We start from the raw sequence: 15,351 nt of genomic DNA on the forward strand, positions 1-15,351 counted from the left end.
AAGGTGGTGTTGGACTTCATCATCGATGTCTGCCCTTGCTGATAGTAGGCTCCCATGATATGGAAAGTGGTCCACATTGTCCAAGGTCTCATCATGGATCTTGATAACTGGGGAGCAGTACTGTGTGGTGGGGGCAGGTTGGTAGATGACCTTTTTGAATAACTGATGTATAATGTGAGGCCCAGACACTCATCTGCTTCAGTGAAGGTGTGAATGATTGTGTGGAGTTCAGACTCCAAGTGTGCACAAATGCAAGTGTCATCTGCATATTGTAATTCAATGACAGATGTTGGAGCAACCTTGGATCTGGACTGAAGGCGTCGGAGGTTGAACAATTTGCCGCTTTTCCTCTAGCTCCATTCCAGCGGGGAGTTTAAGGGTGAGATGAAGCATTGCAGCGAGGAAGATTGAGAAGAGTGTTAGTGCAATGACAAAGCCTGCTTGACCCCAGTCTGCACTTGTATTGAGTCTGTTTTGGTTCTGTTGGCAAGAATCACGGCTTGCATGTCATCGTGAAGCAGGCGGAGGATGGTGCCGAATTTTTGAGGACAGACGAATTTGAGAAGGACAGTCCATAATCCCTTGTGGTTGACCGAGTCGAAGGCCTTTCTGAGGTCAAAGAAATCCATGTTGATGCTGCTCCCTACATTTTTCTTGGATTTGTCGAGCAGTGAAGATCATGTCTTTTATGCTCCTTAGTGGGCGGAATCTGCATTGCGACTCTAGGAGTAGCTCTTCAGCCACTGGGAGGAGACGATTGAGGAGGATTCTTGCGATGATTTTCCCTGTGGCAGACATCAGGGAAACCCTTCTGTAATTATCGTATTTGGACTTGTCCCCTTTCTTGAAGATGGTCACGATTACGGTGTCTCTGAAATCCCCTGGTATGCTCTCCTTCTTCCAGATCAGAGAGATGAGGTCATGGATTCGTGCCAAGAGTACTTCTCTGCCATGCTTTAGTACTTCACCCTGGTTCCATTTGCTCCTGAGGCCTTGTTGTTTTTCAGTTGTCGGATGGCCTTTTCAACCTCATGCCGGGCTGGGATTGTGCCGAGGTGGTGATGGGTAGCATGCTGTCGGATGGAGTCAAGGACACTCACATCAACGACAGAGTCTTGGTTGAGAAGATCCTTTGAAGTGTTCCTTCCAGAGGGCATTGACTGCCTCTCTGTCCTTGATGAGCATCTCTCTGTTCTTGGCCCTCAGTAGAATAGGGCATTGAGTGCTTGGACTTGACTGCGCTTAAAAGTCCCGCATGTCGTGATTGTCGGCTAGAGTCGACAGTCGGCATCACCTGCGAAACGGTGGTGCTCATGTTGAAGGTGGACGCCTCCAATCTCTGCACATTTTCTGACATCGAGGTCACTAAACCTGTCAGAGCCTCCTGTACTTATTCCTGCATTTTCTGGATTGCCCTCTTTCCGGACGACCCCTGACGTTCCGTTTCTGCATGCAGCTGAGCAGGGCTGGGAGCATCCTGCACCCTCCTGCTCTTGCTCACTTTTGAGTTGTGAGACAGCAGGTGACAGCACTACTCTATCTCGCGTAGGACCCACCGAGGTGTGCGTATTTGTGCTGGTGCTGGGTGTGCTTATGTCTGGTGTCAGTACACCCTCAGAGGCTGGCGGCTCTTCTGAGGAGTCATCTTCCTCTTCCTCCTGGACAGTGGTGAGGTGGAATTGCGGTGGGGTGGGGCGGCTCTAGATGGACTTGTGGGAGAGTAAAAAGATGAATTAGAAATATCAGATCAAGAATGGGTACTGATACTATTATGCACATGATGAACATGTGTGCCCATATGAGTGACTCCTGAATGTATGAGATGTAATTCTGTCACCAAGTTGCTGAGATGTCCCCCTCACTCAGTCTCCCACCGCCAGTTGCTATGCAACTCCTGAGACATCCAGGGTGACCTCTTCTGCTGCAGTTAAGGTGGCCAATGATGGAGGCCCACTTCCAGTTCTCTCCTCCTCCCTATTATTGTGGGTTCTCTTCTGCAAGGAGGGAAAAAAGATAAGTTTGAGTGAGAGCGATGGAATGAGTGTAAGGAATGGATGGGTAACATCTGTAGCGGGTGACTGGGGGAGTGTGATGCCAATGCCAAATGGCCTCCTTGTATGTTAGTTGGTATGATTGCATTAAGATGAGTGAGAGGAGTGGTTAGTCAGATGGGGATGTGATTATGTAGATGGATAGAGAGGGATGGATGGATGTGCAGGGTATGTTGGTGTGAGTAATAATGTGCAGGAGTATGCTTTGGAAGGCAGTGATGCGGATGTGATGAGAGATACAGCAGGATGAAGTTGAGTGCAGATTTGCACTCTCCTTTCTTGATCTAATGAGATAATTGAAATACTTCTGGCACTGCACTCAGGTCCTCCTCTCAGCATCCCTACTGTTTACCTCCTCTGCTATCCACAGCCAGGCTCTTTTAGACTCCCGGGGAGGTCTCTTGCACCTTTTCAGAAAGGAAAAGGACCTCCTTGTGTGCTCTCACTTCTTCCACAAGCATATGCAGGGAGTCATCTGAGAACCTGGGTGCAGCCCTCTGCCTCTGTGCAGTCACATGTGAAAGGCTGAGCAAAAAAAAAAAGACTTGCATTTATATAGCGCTTTACAGCCAATGAAGTACTTTTGGAGTGTAGTCACTGTTGTAATGAAAAACCCAAAAAACCCAAACGATCCAAAAGCTAAAATGTAAATCCTTCACACTCCTGCAAAATGCAATGTGGCCAAGGATCCTTTAAAAGTGCCGGCTGGAAATGAGTCATTGATAATCTCATCAGAGCCGCATCATTTAATAGGGCTGGGAAACACGCAGGCCTGACTCAATAGGTGCCATTAAGGGAAAGCAGCTCTGAGGAACGCGATGAAAAGAACAACGGGATCCCGACCAGTCACGCCAAAGGCCCGCACCCGACCTGCCCAGGTAAAGAAAATTCTGGCTAAATATAAAATTAAGTAGTCTATCATTTTCTTATTCATTATGGTCCCGCCTGCATCTATCTTTCATGGGGCCACATTCCCCTTTCCCAGTCTCTTTCTTTAATATATTTATGAAAACTTTTGCTGTTAGCTTTAAAAACCCTTGCAAGTTTTTTTTCCATGCTCTATTTTTGCACCTCATTATTTTCTTTGTATCCTTGTGTTGCTTTTTATAGCTCTTCTAGTCTTGAATTTCCACTTTTCCTTGCATTTCTGTAAGTCTTTTCTTTGAGCTTAATACTGTCTCTTATCTTATTTGTTGACCATACTTGCTTAACAACACAAATGGAGCCATTACCTTTAATGGATATGTACTGGTTTGTTGAATACGTCCCACTGTTTGTCTATAAATTTACCCATTATGCATTCAGCCCCATTTACTGTGGTCAATTCATCTCTCATTCCTTTGAAATTTGCATTACTTTAAATTTAAGTTTCAGAATCTCTCTTTTCTCCTTCAAACCTAATATGAAATTCAATCATATTGTGGTCACTATTTACGGGATTTTCCCTTTATTGTCAGATTGTTAACTAATTTTGATTTGTTACTCATTACTAAACCTGTGGCTTGGTCCCTTGTTGATTCTAAATAAAATGGTTCCAGAAAACAGTCCTGAATGTATTCTAGAAAGTTATTGCCTTTACTACTTGAGCAGATCTGCTTCTACCAATCTATGTAAAAAATGAAAATCTACCATTATAACCATATTGTTTTTGCTACATACTTCCCTGACCTCTATTTTTACATCCTCCCCTGTAATAGAGCTCTCCCTAATGGACTACTGCTCCACCTAGTGGACTACTGTAGTAATGTAACTACTGATGAAAATAATAAAGGATCATGTGGCAAGGTCACATGATGACAGGTTTCTGTGTTAAGAGCCATCTTGTGCAGTGTGCTAGTGATGTCGAAAGAATATATATCACATTGATGACCAGGATAGGATTTCTGGATTCCCTAGCTGAAATTTTTGTTGGTTGATAATCCATCCAACCGACAGAGATTTTAAGAGGTTCTTTGGATTTTTTTTACTGTTCTCCAAAACAAAGTAAATTTCAAGCACACTTGGCTGAACTGATATTGCCAGAGTCCAGATGGTCGTGCCTTTCTCGGCCTTTTGGCTAAGATCATGCGTAACTGACCTGACAGGGGAGTAACCATGACCCCAAAGTAGTTCTCCCTGGATCAGGAAGGTGGTTCTCCTATGCTTTTTGGAAATAGGAGGTGGGTGGGGTGGCTTGACCCATCCACCTCCACGGAGGTGTGTGGGGGGGCCTGACCCATCCACCTCCATGGCACGAACCTGGTATTGCAGTACTTCCAGGAACGGTGCAGTGGCTCTAGCCTTTTGGCTAAGAGCATTGGCGCAGAGTGGTCCTTGATGTGTGCAAGGTGACCTCTGGCGTTTGTGATTTGACAAAGAATTGGAAAGATTGGCTACGAATTTAAAAAAAAAATAAATAAAAAAATAAGGCGCTTGGGTGAGTTCCATCACAACCGAGAGACTTTAGGAGCATATGTGGAGCAGTTAGAAATGTTTTTCATCGTGAATAGTACCATCGAAGTCCCTGATGATAAACCATAGAAAGGAAAGGTGATTTTAGAAAGGAAACGGGCTATTTTTTTCATCGAGGTGTATGAAACCCTGAAAAATGTGCTGCTTCCGTCAATCCAAAGGACACGCCACTGACGGAAAGAACAGCACTACAGTCCTGAGTCCTTGGAAATTGCTGAAAGTTATTGTTTTGGAAAACAAAATCAATTACATGATGAGGGTATCAGTGAGTACATTGTAGCTTTAAAAAAGCCATCCATTCACTGTCGTTTCAGAAACTTTCAGGACCGAGCATTGCATGACTGCTGTATTTGTGGGATGAAAAATGAAGAAATCAGAAGAAAATTGTTGACAACCCTTAATTTGACTTTTGATTTAGCTTGTCAGACAGTTATGTCGATGGATATGGCCAACCAATACTCCCAAGAATTTCACACCATTTACAGTCAGCAGACAACCGAGGTGAATCAGCTTCAGGTTAAAAGTAAAAGGCAGTTGGGCCCCAAAGCCTCAGCAACTGGCCAAGGTAACAGCGGATTGAAGTCGTGCTATCGGTGCCTGGGACAACACATTGCTCAAAGCTGTCCCTATGTGAAGGCAGATCCCTCTGCAAGAAAATTGGGCATCTGAAGAGTAAACTGATGTTCAATGCTAAAAGCAGAAATCACCAAAGACTACATAGCATTGAAGAGAAGCAACAGGACGAAGAGGTTTTGTAGATACACATCATCAGGAGGGTACCTACCAGCGATTCGCGAAGTATCGTCATCCAAGTAGATGTTGCAGGAACCAGGATACCCATGGAAATCAATACTGATGCATCCATGAGCGTAGTACTGGAATCGCTATATCTCGAGAGTGATTTTCGACTGGAGAAATCGAAGATTGAGCTGTGAGGCTACTCCGGAGAGCAAATTCCTGTTGTAGGACATATCACCATACCGGTGAATTACAAGGATCAGTTTCAGAGCTTGCCTCTCATAGTAATGGCACGAGACAAGCTAGCCTTGATGGGTAGAAATTGTTTGGGGTCACTGAAGCTGGATTGGAAAGAGATTTTTCGTGTGGAAATGAAATTTGCATCGAAAGATGATGTCATCAAGTAGTATACGAAGGTGTTGCGTGAAACAGGCAGTCCAATCCAAGACTGCCATGTGAGTGCTGAAGGATGCAAGACCAGTTTACTGCAAGCCACGTCCCAAAGCATATGACCTCAAGGAGAAAGTTGAGCAAGAACTCAAAAGACTAGAAACTGAGAACATTATATCTCGGGTAGATCTAAGTAATTGGGCTACACCCATTGTTGTTGTACCTAAGTCAGATGGCAATGCTGATGCTATGTACAGGTTTCCATCCCCATCACAAGTTACACCCAATACAAAAGAAGTGTTCTATTTTTCATACATTGATGAACTGACGGTCACAGCTGAAGAGATTGTTAGAGCAACCAAATGTGACCCAGTTATGTCAAAGTTGCATGATTACATAGCAAATAGATGGCCAAACCAGATATCAGAGAATGATATTCATCCATACTTTCATTGGAATGAATTCAGTGGATAAAGATTTTATCATGTGGAGTGCAAGAGTGGTAATTCCAAATAAGTTCAGGTCCAAATTGTTAGATCTTCATAATCAGCACTTGGGAATGTGCTTGACAGAGTTTTGCGTGCAGTTACTTATGGTAGCCAGGTTTAGATAAAGATATAGAGTACATTGTTAGTCAGTGTACAACATGTCAATCGGTGAGAAAGAAACCACCATCAGTACCATTACAGCCGTGGAAATGGCCTTCTCGCGTGTGGCAAAGGTTACATGGAGATTTGCTGATCTAGAAGGACAACAATTGTTCATTGTGACTGATAGTCAATCGAAGTGGGTAGAGGTGTTTCCGATGTGGAAAATAACAAGTAAAACACTAGACAATTTGCAAAGATTGTTTTCTTCATATGGCCTCTCCGAAGAAGTTGTGTCTGATAATGAGCTGCAATTTTGTTCAGAAGAATTTGCACTGTTTCTGCTCATGAACTATGTGAAACATACCAACGTTCCACTGTACCACCCTGCTTCAAATGGTGCAGTAGAGTGCACAGTACAAATTGTAAAACGTGCCCTCATCAAGCAAATGTTGGATTCAAATCCAAAGAAATTACGGTTGTCGTTGCACTACAAGCTAGCAAATTTTCTGATTACTTATCATACAACTACTGGTAGAACACCAGTAGATTTTGTTTCTCAAACCACAGCCACAATCACAGAGGTTCTCGTTGTTGAAGCCAAACTTGGCACAATCAAGACAGAAAGAGAGTCATGATAGAGAGAGAGTAAGTGAGAGAAGTGTAAAATTGAATCAGATAGTTAGAGTGAAGAACCATCACCATAAATGCTTAAAGTGGTTACCAGGAAGAATAGTGAAGATATGTGGCCCTTGCACATATTTGGCCAAGATGTTTGATCATGAACAGTTAGGTTTGTTCACAATTATTATATTTCACCTACAGATGTGGAAGGAGTTGAAAGTTGGAATAATTTGATTTTTTTCTGATGAGCCAAATAGTCTTGTTAGAAGTAGAGTATCAGGATAAAATCCTACATCAGATGTAATAGAAACAAGTCCAAGAGAAAGTCAGAATTTAAGTCCGAGTCGGGCAGACAAACAGTCTGAAGTTATAGAGAGTCCAAATGTAGGTCAAGGGTTGTCCTTGGAGAAATATTCTCCTGAGGCTCAGCCTAGCATGAGTCTGTACTACAACAAGTTTGGAAAGTTCTGTTCAGGATCCTCTTCGAAACAGAAAACTAGTGGTTAAGTTTGATTTGTAAATATTGGCAAATAAGTCCATATCTTTTGTTATATAGCACCCCCCCCCTTAGTGGACTACTGTGGTAATGCAACGACTGATGATGACGGGTTTCTGTGTTAACAGCCATCTTGTGTAGTGTGTTTGTTAGTGATGCCATAAGAATATATATCACATCCCCCAAGTATATTATTACTATCAGCAGGTCTGTAGCCAACTTCTATGAGAGTCCTTTGTTGTTTCTTAACTCTACTCATCGGCCTGGAATTTGCGGTTTGCGGCGAAGCCCAGGTGTTTGCTGCTCACATCGAAAGAAATTCCGCACTAACCTTTTGTGCGTCCCAGGGCGATAACTTCCCCAAATAGCGTGCAGAGTTCCATGCAGCGCAGTCTCTCATGGAGCCCGGGAGCGCATTATAGTGCGTGTGCAAACCTGGGATCACATGGGGCGTTGTCAAAACTGACAGAAGGATAAGCCATGCCCAGTCTGCAGAGGTGAGTACCATTGAAATTACTTTTGTAACTTAAATCAAAGTTCAGTGTAAATTTTATAAAAACTTTTTAAAAGATTTCTAAAGACTTTTGAAGACTTTAAAAAACTTTAAAATAATTTAAAATCTTTTAATTAAATGGCAAAGTGAAATGAACAGTTTGTAAAAAGCTGAGCAAAGTAAAATTAACGGTGTGTACTTACTTACAGAAAGAATATGGCAGCAGCAAAGATAGAGGACAGGAAGAGGGCTCAACTTCAGTGAGGTGGAAGTGTCAGTGCCTCATTGGGGCCAAGATGTCCAGAGCACCACATAAAGGAAGCATGTCAGCATGGAAGGAGGTTGCACAGGCTATGAGTGCAAACTCCACCATGCCACTTAATGTGGAACAGTGCCACAAAAACTCAATGATTTAATGTGATCTGATAAGGTTTGTACAGTTATTATAAATTTTAAATGTAAGATTTCCTAAAATATTACTGATGCAAAATTTAAAATGTGCTTGTTTCTGTGTGGGGTGGTATGAGTTCATTGGGAAGTCAATAGTCATAAACCTCAATTATTTTGGAGACCGTCTGAATGACTAAGTGCTTGTAAAGATGCTTTATCTGTACTCCACAGATTTGAGGTGTGAAATTACAATTAGTGAACATGACCCTATCTCTAAAGCACCCAACTTGTCTCTATAAATCCAAGACTTTGTTTCTTTTAACCCAAATTGAAGCAAAATCTGAAATTCAATTTTCATGTCTTTGCAGAGTAAAATGGCACATAACGCCAGAGAGTGTGCCATAACAGATGGTGGTATGGCCGTTCTAAAGGAGTTGACTAAGCAGGAAGAAAGGCTCATTCAAGTGTAGGGCATCAGCGGCAGTTTAGTGTCTGGTGCCCAATCAGACATTGGAGTGAGGAAAGAGGAGTGTTGCATTATTGCTTTGTCCAGCTGTATGTTCAAAATATGTTGGTTGGCTGTAAGGTCTGAAGAAAGAGATGATGAATGCGCATGCACAGCATATGAACTTCTGTGATGTGCCAGATGAATGTACTTCACCATTCTAAATGTTTGTTGCTTCCTTCTGACAGATGGACAGCTGTCTTTGCACACATGGGCGCAAGAGTGCAGTGAGTCTGTGGCTGCAGAAGAAGTTCAAATGGGGCCTGGAGAGGACATTGGGGAAGGGGTTGCAGAGCAAGTTCAGACAGTAAGTGAGGCAGAGAAGGAGGAAATTATGGAGTGGCATTCAGTGGAAGGGGAAGGTGTTGACTCTGGGTGGGAGGCTATGTGAAGTGGTGTCGTCACTTCTGCCCCCACGTATCACCTTCAGGGTGCTGATATGGTAGTGGGACCTTGACCACGATGACCTGCAAATCACCGCCTATCTGGTTCCATGCGAGGCACAGATGACTGTCGTTCTACAGCCGGCTGCCAAGCTGATACTGCTTCTCCCACTTGCCCTGCAGTAACACCGAAAACACATCAGTCTCATTTTGACACTGAGGTGGAAGAGATTGAAGGCTTGAGGTAAACCATGCTCGCTCAGCGTGTGAAAAAACTTGACTCTCCTGTCTCCATGAGGCAGAAGATACAGGATCACAGAAACAATCTGTGTAATCAGTTTGCCAGAAGTACACATCATGACTAATCAATTTGTCATTTATACACAAAGCATTTCTGATCAGTTGGCTGTTATGCATCAGGCAAATAGTCAGTGTAGCAAGTCTCTCCTTCAACTATTTCAGTTGCAGACAACATAGATTTAACATCCATAGTACCCCCCTTGCCTGCTCCCAGCGCATACACAGCCAGCAGTTGCACTGATAATGAATGAACTAAATGTTGCCTTTCAGTAGCCATGAGTCAACTGCTGAAGAGCATGAGATAGCACAGAGGTTATGCCCTTGGTATCAGAAGTCTTGGGGAAGGGCAAGACGCTGGAGACAGTAAGGTGCCACCTGTCACAGGAGTGTGAACTGTGGATCAGTGGGTAGCACTCTTGCCTCTGAGTCAGAAGATTGTGGGTTCAAGTCCCACTCCAGGGATTGGAACACAATAAAATCTAGGCTGACACTCCCAATGCAGTACTGAGGGAGTGCTGCACAGTCGGAGGTGCGGTCTTTCAGATGAGACGTTAAACCGAGGCCCCGTCTGCGCTCTCAGGTGGACGTAAAAGATCCCATGGCACTATTTTGAAAAAAGCAGGGGAGTGATCCCTAGTATCCTAGCTAATATTTATCCCTCAATCAACATGACAAAAAAAACAAATTATCTGGTCAGTGTCACATTGTGAGAGCATGCTTGTGCGCAAATTGGCTGCCGCATTTCCTACATTACAACAGTGACTACACTCCAAGTACTTCATTGGCTGTAAAGTGCTTTGAGATGTCCAGTGATCATGAAAGGCGCCTTATAAATCCAAGTCTTTTTTTTTCTTTTGCAGAGTCCACCTCCTTTGACTCTCCTTTTGTCAGAGCAACCCTCAGGTACAGATGCGAGGGGCCATGTCTCATTTTTTTGATGTTTGATATTCTTGAAATGTTGGTGTGTTATTTATTGAAATTAATATTTGTGAATGATTGTAAAATTACTCTTTGTTTCGGATGTATAGTCTATAGTCACTTTAAAATGTTTTTATTATCAACCAATATAACTGTTTACAAATTAGCAAATAGTTCATTAACAATTTGTATTTAAAGTCTTGCATCAAGAACATCAAATAACAATCTCAAAAGTCTTGCAAAGAGTATTTGCTGCAACAATAAAAGTCTTGTCTGTTCTTTTGTGTGCCTTCACTGTCAAAATGTAATAGCCACCAGCTGCTCTCTAGCTGTTCTGCCTTTTGCAAAAGTTGCTTCCTCAAGTGTCCCACTAAGCCTGGGCACAGCGACATCCATGTTGGGATCCTCCATGTCATCCATTTCCACAGGGATTTCATCTGCCAGGTTAAGGGTCCTTCCTTCCCGTAGGGCAAAGTTATGCAAAGTGCAACAGGCCACCACAATTGTCAGCACTTTCACAAGTGAGTACTGCAAAGTCCCCCTGACCTGGCAGTGTGATTTCAGCACCTTGATTGTCCTCTCCACACTTGCCATGTGGATACATGTGTACAGTTGTATCTCTCCTGTGCCTTATTATTGGTCCTGTGGTATGGTGTCATTAGTCACAGGTTCAGCGGGTAGCTCTTGTCACTTAATATCCATCCAGATCCTAGAGACAATGTACTGAGGGCGTCATGTAAGTTTGAGTGCCAGAGGACAAAGGAGTCATGCGCATTTCCACAGTGATCTGCATTCACATTCAGGATCTGCAGTTGGGCATCACAGATAATCATTACATTTAAGAAATTATATCCTTTCCTGTTGATATATTTAACTGGTAATTGATGCTTCCAATGCGATTATAGGTTCCATCAACAGCCCCAATCACTGTGAGGAAGCCAGCAATCAAATAGAATGTGAGGAACCTCTCCCTTTGCTGCCCTGGGGACAAGTTTAAGTCGATGAAGTTAGAAGCTCTACCGAAAATGGCATCTGTGACCTATTGAATGCAGACCCTTGCAGCGCTCTGGGTGATGTTGGAAATGTCACCGGTGCCTGACTGAAATGACCCGCATGCATAGAAGTTCAGAACTGTGATTACCTCCATGGCCTCTGACAATGCAATGTGGGTCTTAGAATGTGTCTGAAGGTTCTCCTTTAAAATATCGCAGAGGCGGCATGTGGGAAGTCCTGGACGCTTCGCGCGGCCGAGAGAACCATGTGTGCTCCAGCTTCAACTACTCGAGCTCCATGTTTCGGAGCTTGAGCAGCGGCTGGAGTCAATACGGTGCATCCGCAAGGCTGAGAGCTACTGGATAGCACGTTTCAAGAGTTGGTCACCCCGCAGCTTAAAAGCGTGCAGGCAGAAGGGAAGTGGGTGACCACCAGATGAAATAAGAATGCTAGGCAGGTAGTGCAGGAGTCCCCCCATGAGACCATGTCGCTTTTAAACCGATATTCACTTTGGAGTATCGGTGAAGACGATGGTGCCTCTGGGGAGTGCAGTCAGAGCCAATTTCAAGGAATCACGGTGGCTCAGCTGCACAGGGGGGAGGGATGAAGAATAAAAGAGCTCGAGTGATAGGGGATTCTATAGTTAAGGGAACAGACAGGCATTTCTGCGGCCGTAGACGTGACTCCCGAATGGTATGATGCCTCCCTGATGCCAGGGTCAAGGATGTCACAGAGCGGACGCAGGGAATTCTGGGGGGAGAGGGTAAACAGCTAGAGGTCGTGGTCCATATTGGGACCAACGACATAAGTAAAAAGAGGGATGAGGTCCTACAGGCAGAATTCAGGGAGCTGGGAAGAAAATGAAAGGGTAGGACCTCAAAGGTAGTAATTTCCGGGTTACTACCTGTGTCGCGTGTTAATGAATACAAGAATAGAAGGATAGAGAGGATGAACACGTGGCTGGAGAGTTGGTGTAGGAGGGAGTGTTTTAAATTCTTGAGGAATTGGGACTGCTTCTGGGGAAGATGGGACCTGTACAAACCGGACGGGTTGCACCTCAACAGCGCAGGGCCAATATCCTCGTGGGGTGTTTTGCTAGTGCTGTTGGGGAGAGTTTAAACTAACTTGGCAGGGGGATGGGAACCTGAGAACAAGTTCAATAGGGAAGTAAGTAAAGCAGAAATTGGATAGCAAGAATCTAGAAAGTGAATCTGTAAGACAGAGGAAACAAGGTTTAGTAAGTAGTAATCAAGGAGGTATTCCTGTGCTAAATGGTATATACTTTAATGCAAGGAGTATAGCGAATAAGGCAAATGAGCTAAGAGCACAGGTAGCTACTTCCGAGTATGACATTATAGCCATTGCAGAAACATGGCTGAAAATCCTGGTTACAGGATTTTTAGAAAAGACAGAGAGGGGGTAAAAAAGGGGAGGAGGTGTCACGGTACTGATTAAATAAACTATTACAGCGGTGAGGAGGGATGATATGTTAGAGGAATCTTCAAATGAGGCCATATGGGTCGAATTGAAAAATAAAAAAGGGACAATCACACTACTGGGCGTGTATTATAGAACCCCAAACAGTGGGAGGGAGATAGAGGAGCAAATATGTAGGCAAATTGCTGTGAAGTTTAAAAACTATAGGATAGTAATAGTAGTAGGGGATTTTAATTATCCAAACATTGATTGGGACAAATATAGTGTGAAAGGTATAGAGGGTGCTGAATTCTTGAAATGCATTCAAGAGAACTTTTTTAGTCAGTATGTAGCAAGCCCAACTTGAGAGGGGGCAGTTTTGGGTTTAGTTTTGGGGATGGAGCTGGGCAGGTTGAAGGGTATTAGTGGGAGAGCACTTGGGTGCCAGTGACCATAATTCAGTCAGATTCAAGTTGGTTATGGATAAGGACAAGGATAGGCCTGGAATAAAAGTCCTGAATTGGGGAAAAGCTAATTTTGCTAAGTTAAGGAGTGATTTGGCCACAGTGGACTGTAAACAGCTACTTGTGGGTAAATCAATGTCGGAACAGTGGGAGGCATTCAAGGAGAAGATCGGAAAGCTCAGGTGCGCTTTGCTTTTCCGCCATTGTTCATTGTTCACAGGTTTATATGTAACCTTCAGGGCTGCTGACCGTGGGCCGTGCGGCTCTTTGCAGCCAGCGCAGACACGATGGGCCAAAATGGCCTCCTTCTGCGCTGTAAATTTCTATCATCTCAAAAGACAGCCTCTCCCTATACACACTCTGGGGTGGGTAAAAGTTCCTCCTGATCAGATTCCTGACTCTTTCTTTTTTGTTGTTCCCTCTGTACCAATAAAGTATACAAAATTGGGCTAGAGTTTAAAAGGCATGTTTCTCTATCACAGGCTTCCTCTTTAAATAGTTGCGGTACATGTGGAGAAAAAAATGGAAAGAGTTGTAAAAGTCATATTAATAAATTGAATAGAAACAAAAAGACTTTACAAAGTCAAAAGGTGTGAACAAAATAAAAAAAAAAGACTTACATTTCTACAGAGCTTTTCACGACCACCACACAGCCCAAAGCGCTTTACAGCCAATAAAGTACTCTTTATAAAAAGTGTAGTCATTGTTGCAACGTAGGAAATGTGGACCATTTCCCATATCTCAGGAGCCTCTTATCAACGAAGGCAGACATTGATGCGGTGATTCAGCATCGCCTCCGGTGTGCCAGTGCAGCCTTCGGCCGCCTGCAGAAAAGAGTGTTTGAAGAACAGGCCCTCAAATCTACCACCAAATTCATGGTCTACAGGGCTGTAGTAATACCCGCCCTCTTGTATGGGTCTGCGGCATGGACGATGTACAGAAGGCACCTCAAGTCGCTGGAGATATATCATCAACGATGTCTCCGCAAGATCCTGCAAATCTCCCGGGAGGACAGGCGCACCAACATCAGTGTCCTCGACCAGGCTAACATCCTCAGTATTGAAGCACTGACCACACTCGATCAGCTTCGCTGGGCAGGCCATCTAGTACGCATGCCAGATACGAGACTCCCTAAGAAAATGCTTTATGCGGAGCTCCTTCATGTTAAAAGAGCCAAAGGAGGACAGCGGAAACGTTATAAGGACACCCTCAAAGCCTTCCTGGTAAAGTGCGACATCACCACTGACACCTGGGAGACCCTGACTGCAGAACGCCTGAGGTGGAGAAAATGCATCCGGGAGGGAGTTGAGCTCTTTGAGGCTCGATGCAAGGAGCATGAAGAGGCCAGGCGCAGGCAGCGGAAGGAGTGTGCAGCAAACCAGCCTGACCGACCCCTTCCCCCGATGAATGTCTGTCCCACCTGGAACAGGGTCTGTGCCTCTCGTATCGGACTGTTCAGCTATCAAAGAACTCACTTTGGGAGTGGAAGCAAGTCCTCCTTGATTCCGAGGGACTGCCTATGATGATGATGTAGGAAATGTGGCAGTCAATTTGCACTGTGATAATGACCAGATAATCTGTTTTAAGTCATGTTGATTGAGGGAGAAATATTGGCCAGAAACCGGGGAGAACTGCCCTACTTCCCTTCAAAATAGTGCCATGGGCTCTTTTACGCCCACTTCAGATTCGACGGGACCCCGGTTTAACATCTCATCCGAAAGACAGCACCTCTGACAGAGCAGCACTCCCTCAGTACTACACTGGAGTGGTAGCCTAGATTTTTGTGCTCACGTCTCTTGAGTGGGACTTGAACCCACAACTTTCTGAGACGAGGGTGCTACAGACCGAGCCACAGGTGACAAAGTTTATAAATGTCATCAAAATTCAAAACATATAATTCTGGAACAATTATTTTAAAAATTCATGTAAATGTGGACAACGTTAACTCTGTTTCTCTCTTCATAGTAGCTGCCTGACCTGCTGAGTATTTCCAGCATTTTCTGTTTTTATTACCTTAATGGGCCTATTAAGCCCGGCCAGAGCGATACCCGGCCCAATGAGATGGAGCGTTGGAGTGCTGCAAATACTGACAATCACTGCACAGAGGCAGAGGGCTGCACCTGGGTTCTCCGATGGCTCCCTCCATATGCTT

At 44.1% G+C, this 15,351-nt stretch overlaps 1 pseudogene; it reads left to right on the forward strand.

The window, feature by feature from the left end:
• Window positions 1–4,086: 4,086 nt before the first annotated feature.
• LOC139226058 (U2 spliceosomal RNA) lies at window positions 4,087–4,326 on the forward strand (annotated as a pseudogene).
• Window positions 4,327–15,351: the final 11,025 nt, after the last annotated feature.

Source organism: Pristiophorus japonicus, chromosome 15, assembly GCF_044704955.1.
Source record: "Pristiophorus japonicus isolate sPriJap1 chromosome 15, sPriJap1.hap1, whole genome shotgun sequence".
NCBI lineage: Eukaryota > Metazoa > Chordata > Chondrichthyes > Pristiophoridae > Pristiophorus > Pristiophorus japonicus.